The sequence below is a fragment of the Hippocampus comes genome, unplaced genomic scaffold (assembly GCF_001891065.2).
Source record: "Hippocampus comes isolate QL1 unplaced genomic scaffold, H_comes_QL1_v1.1 scaffold37, whole genome shotgun sequence".
In the NCBI taxonomy this organism is placed as follows: domain Eukaryota; kingdom Metazoa; phylum Chordata; class Actinopteri; order Syngnathiformes; family Syngnathidae; genus Hippocampus; species Hippocampus comes.
In genome coordinates, this window is record NW_017805535.1 from 1,932,524 (window position 1) to 1,943,472 (window position 10,949).

The following is a 10,949-nucleotide window of genomic DNA, read 5'->3' on the forward strand; positions in this document are numbered from 1 at the left end:
TTTATATGTTTGAAAAAATCCGTGAGGGATCACTGTATTCTAACTCAGTAATCCATAAAGGTGCAGAATTGTATTTAATAGAATTAAAAGTTCACTAAAAATGAAAAGAAACATGAAATTTGAAAGCATGAATGTGTGTCATCATTCTTACAGTACTGGATTTGACATCATTTCCTTCGTGTCTGTATTTGGGATTAAATGTGCATGCAAGATTAAATCTGGACCCAGTTGGAAAATGTACCAGATGAATGAATGTGAAAAATAATTCTGTAAGAACAACAAAATACCGTCGATGTGCTGTAGTTTACAGGCCACATTTTTTGTTTGTTGTTTACCTACTTATTTTCTTTCTTCAAAGCATATAAAAATAAAAAGCACAAAAAATAAAACACAATGTTGATTTATTCGGGTGACACTTGACGAGCATTGATCCAACCTTCCACCATGTACAGGCTATTTGCTACTGATAGAAGGGCAGCAGGAAATTAAATTCTTGCAGCATTATCAGTTTGCCATTGTTGCCAGCCAGGCCTTATCTGCCCTCCATCTTTGAATAACACGCATAATTATTCTGATAGAGTCAACAGCATGCACTGTGTATTTCAACAACTTGTAAAAATATAATCAGATTATTTCTGATTCCAAGAATGTCTCATTGCCACATGAATGTTTTCGTACATTAGCAATCTAATAGAATTTAAAACGGCAATAAGCAATTATACTGCTAAGCGATGCCGCCATTCAATACGCCAACCAAACAGCGGTGCAGGGTTCGATTCCGGCACTGCCCTTCCTGGGTGGAGTTTGCATGTTCTCCCCGTGCCTGCGTGGGCTTTCTCAGGGTACCCCGGTTTCCTCCTACATTCCAAAAAACATGCATCATGGTAGGTTGATTTAACACGCTAAATTTCGGTTGTTTGTCTACGTGTGCCCTGCGATTGGCTGGCAACCGGTTCTGGGTGTCCCCCGCCTACTTTCCGAAGACAGCTGGGATAGGCTCCAGCACCCCCAGCGAATCTGGTGAGGATAAAGCGGTTCGGAAGATGAATGAATGCATGGAAAAATTATGTGAAGACAAAGAATCAGGATTAAATAAAGAACATTCAATTCTTATAATAAATGTGAATCAAATTGGTTTCTTTCACACATGGGCAAACAAACAATCTGGCCGAGAAATAATTGTGTATCATATCATCCACAGTCATGATTACATGAAATAAACTCTATTCAAGTGAACTTTATTTACAGAGCACTTTAAATAACCACCGTTACTGTACATAGAGCAAAACTAAGTCATACAACAACAAAGATGGTTGCAACAATAATTAATGATGAAGACAGTAAACAGCACAAAAATAGTAAAACTAAGTCTTAAACTGGTAATAATGTGAATGTAATTGACACACTATAAGTTAGTGAGGTGCACTGGAATAAAATATATATACAGTATATGTATGAATTGAAAATGAGTGGACTATCAAAAGATTCACATGTGGAAAATCAAACAAGCACAACTTCTGCTCATGTTGACCAGCCTCAAGCTGTTCCTAACCTCCTCGTGAAAGAATGTGGTTTGTGAAATAACCTCCAGCAAGGTTCCACCAATTTCGCATAAAGAAACTCCTATAGACAGTTAAACAACTTTGTGGGTCGAACAGCTACTGTATGTGTATGTAGAGTATCAACACACGTCTATTGTTTATTCTTTATGTGTTCTTCTGGTTCATCCTTTAATTAGCTTGGCTCAAGAGATGAGTTTTGTCTGGAACAGATGCTCAGTCAGGTTGGAATCTGATGGTTAATTAGTTTTTAACTCGGTTAAGGACTGCACACAAGAACACGTGAAAAACGCACATGCACGCAAGCTCTCACATTCACTGTCAAAACTAATAAGGACTCAGTGAGCCTGATTTACGGAAGGTTTGCAAGTGCAGCAAATTGTGTGGTTTTCTTTTTTGGTAGCTTGTGGTAAATACTGCAAATGCTGTTTACCCTTGCTGCAAATACTCTCCTAAACTGTTCGCTGCGCACACTATATGGCCAGCGTCAATTTGCCTTCTGTAACCGAAAATGCTAGGAATACAGAGACTGTCGAGCAAGATAATAACGCACCAGTTGCCAATCTTCGAGGAAGACTGATATCCGATGTCTGTTGTAGTTCATCTCGACAATGACGGACGGCGTTTGATGTTGGAGCTGTGCTTGAGACAGTCATGTCTTTTCACACCAAACTCACCACACCATGCCTTTTAAGAGCCTTATTTTGTGTGCCGGGGTACCGTTAGACTCCAACAGAAAGGGCCTTCTTTGTCTTGGAGAGAAGAAGATTCACTTGTGAATAATTAATTCTACTGAATGAATTCTGAAGGGTGGAGCATGTTCTGCCTCACATTTCAAGATTTTGGGTTTGAACACAGGTTTTGACCTTTCTGTGTGGTGTTGCAAGTTCATCCTCATTAGGTTCAACTACAAGACTTGTTGACGTGCCACTGACAGCAAAGACAATATTCCACAAAAAAAACACTGTAAATAGACCCCTCCCCCAAATCTATTTCCTTCCACTCTCGCTGGTTATAAATGTTGCAGGTGCCTTCATGTATATTCTATGAACCTTTGGTTTCCTCCCAGGCTTGTTGTTCAACCAATGGTGCATCCACTCTGGTCTCACATCGGTCTCAACCCTTGAAGACTCTTATTAACATGTACAGTAGTATAGAAATATGCTCTTAGTTTTCCTGTCTTGAGGCTTCCCTGTGGATTGCTTACAATGACCTAAAACCACAGTCTTCCTCGTCCAATAGCTTCATGAGAAAAGATTTAACTTAAAACAAAAAAACATGATGTCAATACCAAGAACTTTTAACCTCTGAAAAATATTTGCACTTACTTTAGCAAACTCAAGAGCACAGAACAAAAACAGCCCACTTGCTTGAAACCATCTCTTATGTTGTCGTGAGAACTTTGAAAAAATGATAAGACCCAACAAATGAACTTGACAGTGTGTTTGGCATGAGCAGGCTATTGCTTTAATAATTTCCAGTTGATAATTTAGGTTTTTCACAATTCTACCCAATTTCAAAATATGGAGCAGCATCACGAAAACATTACATACATGCATTTCTTTCTGAGGGCCGAATATCTTATCTACCCATGGCCAAAAAAAAAACCAAAAAAAAAACTCATCCCTTTTATTGTCATCTTTCCACATACATGGACTTTGACCTCATTTAAACCAACACCGATGTGAGCACAGTAAACACACACTTTTAGTGTTACTGGATTGCACACAAGAAAGCTTTCCAGGGAACCCAAGCCGCTTGACAATTGACACTATCATCCATCCATCCATTTTCTGAACCGCTTTATCCTCACAAGGGTCGCGGGGATGCTGGAGCCTATCACAGCCATCTTCAGGCAGTAGGTGGGGGACCCCCTGAACCGGTTGCCAGCCAATCGCAGGGCACACAGAGACGAACAACCAACCACACTCACAGTCACACCTAGGGACAATTTAGAGCGTTCAATCAGCCTGCCAAGCATGTTTTTGGAATGTGGGAGAAAACCGGAGTACCTGAAGAAAACCCACGCAGGCCCGGGGAGAACACGCAAAGTCCACACAGGAAGGCCGGAGCCGGGTTCGAACCCACGACCTCTAAACTGTGAGGTTGACGCGCTATCCATTGGATCACCGGGCCTATCATGGCAAGCAAAATAACACGTTATCTATCAAAAATGCATATTATATTGTTGCAATATTTCAAAGCTCAACGAAAGCCTCATTTGTGAGCCACATTTTTGCCACAAGTAGATGTTTCAAGTCGATCAATCCTCCCACCATCTATGCACACAATCTTGAACCCACTCGCTCACAGTCAGGACCAAACACTTTCCATGGGTCTCTAACATCATTCATAAATTCATAAACCATGGATATATGAGGGCATAATACTCGCACCCAGACCTCTGCAACAAGGGTTTTTCAATCGGAACCTAAATGCAAACGTGAACGATTTGTGAGGGAAATAATTATTTTGAGAAAAAGTCCAAAATACAGACAAAAGGTAACATATATTTCCGGCTTAATGTGACACTGCACCTAAATTTACATTTCAACTGGAATATCCAATTACATCTGTGATATATTTCCAAGAAAATACATGCAAATGTGATCTCAGTCCTGAATGAAACAATTTATAAAAAAAGTAATCCAGCAATGAACAGAAATCGTTTGCAGCCAGGAATCTGGGAATGCATACAGGAATAGGGGACAGATAATGCTCTCAGCGAATGACATGTCTCTATACTCAAGTGTGAGTCCTTTTACCCTGTGATGTTCATTGAGGTATGGATAGGTTTTACAATTGGTCATTTCAAATAAAACAGGACAACGGGGACATGGCAAACACCTGCCATGGTTTGATATGCTGCTTGTGACACAATGCCATGGTGGCGGGGTGGTGGCAGAGGGCACTTCCCAGGTATAGTTTGGCTTTGAAAATGTTCAAAAATGCCTGTCTTTCCACTTCAATGTGTAAGAAATAGCCAATACTGTATTTCCCCTCAGTACTTTCAGGTCCCAAAGATCCTCCATATCTGCTCTGTTAAAAACCATTGGGTTTTTTTTCAGCTATTAACTTTACCCATATGAAATATATTTATCCCAGTAATATCATCTGACTGATTTGACTGAACTTTGACGACAGGTTTACATGGGACGGAGGAACGCAAGAATGCTATTCATACAGCACCGTACAAACTCAGCAAGGAACAACACAATTAAAAAGGACTTTGTAGAATTGGACCACTTGGACTCATTTAAAAAAAAAAAAAAAAAAAGTGGAGTATGTCCCAAAACAGGCGACTGCAGCTGTTCTACTGTCATGCAGTTTCCACTGAGCAGCCTTTGTGAGACTCCACTGAATGCCGGCGGGATGAGGTTCGTTGCGGGGGCTACTGTTTATATAATACTTTGACTGCGTAAAGCGCAAAAACCTTTCTAGACACGCGTCATATGGCAACCTTTAAACACAACAACACTTCCTAGCTGATAGTTTGTTTTGAATGGAATAACTTGTTCTCATGGGGCTGTCTGTTTTGAAAATTGCAAGTGATGTGATCAGAGAGATAGAAAAAAAAAACAACACTGCTTAGGGCTGTGATGGATGCGAGGAGGGGTAGCTGAAGACTCAGCCGAGTCATTTAGACACAATTAATAATGCATCGTGTTCCTATCTACAGCAGGAAGACACTCTCTCTCTCGCTCTCTCTTGTTCCCTCTCTAAGTCAAACACACACACACACACACACACACACACACACACACACACACACACACACACACACACACACACACACACACACACACACACACTTTTGCATTAGTGCAGTCTACTGAATCAAATTGGAGCTGAAGCAACCTGCTCGATGTTATAGCAGCATGACCAGATCTGAGGCCAGCTGGATTTGAAGGACAATGGAAGTTTCTTCAATTGCTATTGCATTTAGTGTGTACATTTCCCCCCCAAAATTGAGTCATGGTCATTAGTGGAGCTCCTTCACTGTTGGTCTATTGTCCACGCCCATCGCGCAACTTAACAGGATGGGAGCGAAAGCCGCCTCACTCACAATGTTGCTTATGCTATTTTAACCACTTAAACATGAGGTCAGTCTCACGCCTCTCGTTAATCAAAGATGGAAGGTAACGAAAATAATGAAAACATTGAATCCCATCCATCCATCCATTTTCGACAGAGCTTGTCCTCATTTGGGTCAATGCGTCAGCTGGGTGTCTGAGCGAACGCTGGACATGTCACTACTCAGTGACAGGGCATATTGACAATCATTTATGCTCAAATTCATCTTGGCAATTCAGAGACTTTAAATCTTTCAGAATAATAATTATTATTTTTAAATGAAAGCAGTCAAGAGAAATATAGCATACAAATGATCTTTGATAGAGTGAAATTGTGATTGGAGAGTCAGTACAAAAATAAATTCCTGCATGTTACCTTCTGTCAAGGAAAAGGTTTCGATGAATACGGGCTTTCATTAAAATGCAAGACTTCAAATACGAGTGTACCTTTTGTTGTGAGAGGAGACTGACGGGAGGTTCAAAGAAACAATAAAGTTCCATTTAACACAAAGCCTTGTTAACATATTCATGATGTAAAAGAAGGACGAAAAATATGTTTTGATTATCTACATTGCTTATATAACAATGGCACACAATCTTTGCCTCTTGTGCTCTCTGCCAACACGTTTGACTTATTGTCTTACTTCAACACGATATGAAATGGCCTAAATGATGTTTGGCTTGTTTCCAAATAATTGTATATAGTGATGTGCAGAATATAGGTGCGGGTTTTTTTAATTCATCACATTAAATAAAATAAGAAGTATATTGCATGCATCATCATCTCAACAATATTGGCATTGATTTCATCCTTTGGACAGAACAAAATACTTGAAATGTTTGTTTTGCATTCCATACAACTTTGAACTCCAATAATGCTTCAATAAAGACACATCACATGCCTTTCAAATTAAACACATTCCAAAATAGTTGACTTACCAGAAAGGAGTCAAACAGAAGTTTACGAGTGTTCAGTGGTGTCACGATGTCACAATAAATCTATCTCATAGTTCAGTAATCACCCTAAAATCGGAATAATGTACGTACAGGGAGCATCACTTTGACTACACAGGCAGCACGCAAACAAGAGCTGAGGGATTAGAAAAGCAAAGGATGGATCTAGCCTCTCTCTCTCTCTCTCTCTCTCTCTCTCTCTCTCTCTCTCTCTCTCTCTCCCTCTCACTCGCTCTCTCTCTTTGCAGCAGTCCTCTGTGCTGCATCCTTCCTATCTGAACCGCAGTGGTACAGTCTGCCTCTCTCCTGTATTATGTGCAAGACTATTCCATTTGTCTTGCTGCAGGGGGAGTCCAGGAGTGAGGAAGGAGGGCGTGTAAGGGGGAGGTGGTGGTTTGAGAGAAGCAGATGGGTGGCTTGTGGGAGGGGGGGGGGAGGGGGATGGTTGGAAGCGGGGAGGGATGAATAGAAGAGGAGGTGGAATAAGCGAGTGGGGCTGCCCAGTGACAGATGTGTTGACTTAGGGTGAGATGCTTTCTGCACATTGATGGGGAAAGTCCTGCAGATTTGCACAGATATAAGTCTTTTACTCCTACGTGCGTATGAATACAAAACTGCTTATATGCATTTTCCGTATTTGGTTTCCCAAGTTTTACAACATACGAAACACAACACACGCTGAGCACAGATCTCCAAACAAGGGCAGACAATCCTGATTCATCAATTAATCATACTTATTATCAAACTAAAATGGAAATTGTTATTCTTACTATTATGAATGATGATGATGATGATGATGATGATGATAATCTTCATCATCATCACCGTCAATCATCATTTAGACGGGATAATCCTACACTGGGGGAGAAAAAAAATCCTATTTTATTTTGTTTCTGTCGTTTCTGTGTTTTCATTTAAAAAAACTGTTTTTATTTGGTCTTAGGAAACATTTTTTATCATGTTTGCATTTTTTTTTTATAGATCTGTACCACACTTTGGCTCTCTATAACAAAGTACCTACGGATACCCATTTCACTAATGTTCAATCTGGCCCATTAAAAAAAACTGGCTGTGTTGTATGTCTCTGCTTATGCCATCTCAGGCACAGGTCTATAAAAGTAAGGTTTATTATTATTATTATTATTATTATTATTATTATTATTATTATTATTATTCATTCATTGATTCATTTTCCGATCCGCTTTATCCTCACAAGGGTCACGGGGGGGGGGTGCTGGAGCCTATCCCAGCTGTCTTCGGGCAGTAGGGGGGGGGACACCCTGAACCAGTTGCCAGCCAATCGCAGGGCACACAAAGACGAACAACCATCCACGCTCACATTCACACTTACACCGAGGGACAATTTTGAGTCTTCAATCAGCCTGCCATGCATGTGAGCGCGGATTGAACACAAGACCTCTGCACTGTGAGGTCGACGTACAAACCACTGGACCACCGGGTCGCCCATATTCTTTTTCTTCTTCTTATTATTATTATTATCATAGTAGCTATTTTTGTGTTGTGAAATGCCAATGTTGAGTTGCTTATCACTAAGACATTAAAAATATGAATACACACTGATGTCATTTTTGTTTGATTGATGCTCCGTCTTTCTTGCACATGAGGCCACGTCTAGATTCCTACATAACGGGTTTAGACTGTCATGTTGCATCACTGTACGGCACGTGAGAATGGACATATTACATTAATGTGGGCAACTAAAGAGGCATTTGAACCTTTTAATACAAGAGTCCATGGGAGAAATCTAAAATGAATAGAAATATGCTTTTCCTTTCTCTTTTCAATTCTGTAGTTGTTGGATCTGGTCGCGCTATGTCCGGCCATCCACCATATTGTATATGGCTTTAATATTAGCCATAAATTCAGCCAATAACATCATAAAACTGAACTCGGATGACATGATACAATCAAGGGCAATAATTCCACATTGCACTTTTTGCTTGATGACACCTCTCCGAGGAGGAAGAATCTTCACATCCATCTGACGCTTTTTTTTTTTTTCGAGGGATAGTCAAACTGGGATGGAGCCGCTTTAAAAGTACGAGGACGGACGGGGACGGAGGACGATTATTATATGAATAAGGATGGAGGGACGATGACTGCAGGACCCGGCAAAATAGGGTAAAGTGTCCATATCTGGTAACAGCATACTCAAGTACAGTATGTCACAATGGAAACAATAAGGTCACATGGCTGTTGTTGCATCTATGCTTCTCGAGCATCTTCAGCCAAGTGTGAATGTGTGTAAAAGGATGAGAAATCATCAGCACAGAGGGCATGAACACGAACAACTATTGTGTGCTAATTACAACTATTTTCACGCAAGTATGAAACGTACACACGCAAGCACGTGTATTCATGCACATGCATACGCGCTCACACACACACACACACACACACACACACACACACACACACATGACTACTGTGCTGTTCACTTCGCCTTTGGGATGCAAAAGTGAAAAATTACAAAACATGTAGAGTCTACATGTACTGCAATTAGAGTCTACATTGATGTTCAGAACGAGTCTGTTGTATTAAATGCTGCAATTTGCAAATGTTCTTATAATTATGTTCCAGTACACGAAGACCAAATAAAAAATGTAATAAAAAACTAAAGTAAAATTTTGACAAGGTCGTTTTTGGCATATGTATAGTTAGAGCTCTTTAAAAATTCTCCGTGTCTTATTTATATAGTGGAAAATGTAGGGCACATTAAATCTTACTGCTTTGAATGTGTGAATGTGTCTCTTTTTAATCAAAGATTTCTTCTCTTTTCTCTCACAATATTTTAATTTAAAGACCCCTTGTTGAGGTTTGAGCCTGAAAAAAATAATAAGCATTGCTAAACACCACAAAAACAGCTCAAGCAAAAATAGTGTTTTAATTTTAAATGACAAAGTATTTCGGGCTGTCCAAAAATCCATCTCTCAAAACCATTCTGATTTCATTTTGCCTCTGGGTTTAAAGCCATCAAATAAAGCACTGCAACCCTTGATGACCCATGAAACATGATGAATTTCGTATTTGTGACATTATACTGAGCTCAATCACCGACCACATTGTTCCAATGACACCATTCCTTTGAGACAGTGTGGAGTCAGTCAATCATTTGAAGGAGGAAGTTGTGTGTATAACCAAGCACACACATGCAAAGAAGGGAGGGAGGGATCCTTCATTAATCCCAGTGGCAGAACAGCACAAAGCTGGTGGTACAGGATTAATCAGTGTCTTCAGTCTGCCGGTCAACCGAACATTCTGTCGATGTGAAAATGAAATGCAAATGAAAATCAATCACCCAATTTCATTTTCTGTGAATTCTGTAGAATCGGGGTGTCCAAACTTGGTCCTCGAGGGTTGCTCTCCTGCATGTTTGATACAAAGTACGTCCCCCTCCTCCAACACACCTCATTCAAATGATCAGGATCGTTATCGGGCTTCTTCAGAGCTTGCTGATCAGCTGATCATTTCAATCAGGCCCTCGCAGACCGGAGCTGGACATGCCTGCTCTCAAAGGCCATATAGCCCCATTCAGTCTGTAGTTGTCAGATAGCGATGGTCAAATGATTCATGTGGATGTTTTATTGAAATCAGTGTAAACTTTGACATTACCTTATTCACCCAATGATGATTGCAAGCATCCATGGAGGGAAAGTGAACAGCTCATTCACACATTGATGTACATATCATGACCAACGTAACAAAAAAAGGAGCCTCATTAAGTTAACCTTACAATCTTTTTTAGCTGGCAATCACACATTTGCATTGTTGCTAAAGCCATTGTCAAAGGTGAAGGAGGTGGTAGGTGCCAAACTAGAAAGCTAATCTTTTCTTAAGGTTTTCATGATAGAAGTTACACATACTTCACCACTACTTCATACATACTCAAAACCACACTGTTGCACAATGTTCAATGAAAGCACAGTATTGTAGTAAATCAGGACCAAACTTACCATTTTTACGCAAAATATTACAAACAAGTTTTTAATCAAGTCGTTGACTTTTTAGCCAATTGCAATATTTTCTAAAAGTAGCAGTCAGTTTTAAGTTAAACCACAGCAAGGCTGCCCTTGTTAAGATTTTAAATGATTTTAGGTGTAATTTTGATTGACACACCATTGGTTTAAATAGACTGAAAATATCTGGCTGCTCTCTTGGGTGCTGTACACAAATGTTTTTTATCCTACTTCACTGAGAGAACTTTTATGGTCAGTTTAAATCAGTGGTTCTTAACCTGGATTTGATCAAACCCCAGGGGTTCGTTGTTAACCTTTGCAAATCTTGGTATTTTGTAAGCTTGATGATGTGGGTGATGCTTTGTGACCTGCAATGATTTTTAGTT

General features: G+C 40.0%; 1 protein-coding gene across 3 annotated transcripts in view; it reads right to left on the bottom strand.

The window, feature by feature from the left end:
- Positions 1-6,908, bottom strand: part of LOC109520771 (synaptic vesicle glycoprotein 2B-like) — a 35,929-nt gene extending 29,021 nt beyond the window's left edge. For all 3 annotated transcript variants that reach the window (XM_019878246.1, XM_019878243.1, XM_019878244.1), the window contains exon 1: positions 6,572-6,908. The gene's annotated coding sequence lies outside the window, so the exon portion shown is untranslated. The remainder of the gene's footprint in view (positions 1-6,571) is intronic.
- Between the last annotated feature and the right edge of the window lie 4,041 nt (positions 6,909-10,949).